Consider the following 1,883-nt stretch of genomic DNA (forward strand, 5'->3'; position numbering starts at 1 on the left):
CATGCTTAAACCCACCTGCAGGTTGACCATGAAGGGCTTCGAGAGTAGCGCCCTGAGCATCTGGGACTTCTTGAAGATCTGCACCTGCTCCCCCTGCTGATTGAGCGTCTCTGTTGACGTGAGAGGCTCATGCTCGGCGACTTCAACACTTGTAGAGTTATCTGTTCTCTGACAACGACAAGAACCATATCATGATGCCAACAAGGAACTGAGCCCAAAACTGTATCTGGTACTGTTGACTGAGGAACCCTTTTCATTCTGATGATCCTTTCACAAACTCATAAAAAGCTTATAAGGTTGTGGGAAATGCAAATATATATATATAAACACATATTTGTAATTTTGTAATTATAAGTTTTAAAATTGTATAATTTTATTATTTATTCCCTTGAAGTCCCTTGATATAAATTTGAATATTAACAAACATAAGACTAAAATATGCAAGAGCACTATCAAGTTTTCAGGGACTAATTTAATCTGATTTTATTAAACCTTAATGAAATGGGTTTTTTTTTGTTTTGGACATGCAGTAGCTGCCGTCCCCTCGTCATGATTATACGGCTGAAAGTAAGCCTTAAGGACAAAAACACCACATTTTGGGAAGGTCACTCATTTTAATCTTCACTGGTTTTACGTAAAAATTGACGCGACAAATCTGTAAAAATCAGGCGTCCGTCCCAGGTGTGTATGTCAGTCTGGGCTTAACGTTAATGTCCTTCAGTGAAATACTTTTTGTTTTTCTGCAAAGATTTCTCCAAGAACTTCGCCTGGGTGCCGCCAGGAGTTATAAATATTCTGACATGGTTTAGTGAGTCAGTGGAAATCTCATAAAGGCTGAGGGCAAAAGCCAATGCTGAAGAGGTGCCATGCAAATGGCACATTTACAAAAAGAAAATAAAAATGCAAGCGTACGATCAAGTTTTACAAAGAAATGTAAAATGATTTGTCCCCAGCCTTATTCAATTATCTGTTTTATATTCTATATACAGATCACATATTCCATGGGCATAAGGATTTTTCTAGGGATGTTCAATATTAACTTTTTATAGTTCGTTTTATCGATATCCAATATTCTGATACACTTCATTTCTGATTTTGATATTAACTGATATTAATATAGCCTGGCCTGGTGGTTAAGGACATTAAGTGCCACTCACCAAGGCGGTGTTTTAAAGCAGTGTTTGGAAATTATTTTCTGCCTTGCCCCCTTAATGGGACAGAAGTTTATTCACCCTCATCACCCAGTAATATTTATGTATTTTTTTGTATTTTTGTATCTGTGCCGCAATGCTGCCATTGAGTCACTTTTATATACAGCCGTTTTCCCCCCAAACTATTTTTAGGGCCCACATCATTTGGCGAATTGTGCTAATATCAGTTCGATAATATTGGTTGCCTGATATTATCGGACATCCCTAGAATTTTCCTTTTTTGTCAATATAGTTTAAAAAATGCCCCTCCCTGAACCGCAACCTTAACGTGGTGGAGGGGTTTGAGTATCGAATGAACCTAGGAGCTATGTTGTCGGGGGCTTAATGCCCCTGGTAGGGTCTCCAAAGGCAAACAGGTCCTAGGCGACGGAACAGACAAATAGCGGTTCAAACCCCCCCTTGATGAAGAAAATAATTAAATCAAAGAGGTTCACGTCGCCCGGATTGACGTCACCGGGGCCTCACCCTGGGGCTCGCAGGCTCAGCCCGAACAAGCGACGTGAGCCTGCTTTCCAGTGGGCCCACCACCTCCAGGAAGGCCCACAAGTGGCCGGTGCCTTGTGATTTGGGTGGCGGTTGTGGGCAGAGACCCCGACGGCCCAATCCCTGGACAACCAGTCTGGCTATGGGGACATGGAATGTCACCTCGCTGGGGGGAAAAGAGCCTGAGCT

Source organism: Cynoglossus semilaevis, chromosome Z (assembly GCF_000523025.1).
Source record: "Cynoglossus semilaevis isolate Cse_v1.0 chromosome Z, Cse_v1.0, whole genome shotgun sequence".
NCBI classification, from domain to species: domain Eukaryota; kingdom Metazoa; phylum Chordata; class Actinopteri; order Pleuronectiformes; family Cynoglossidae; genus Cynoglossus; species Cynoglossus semilaevis.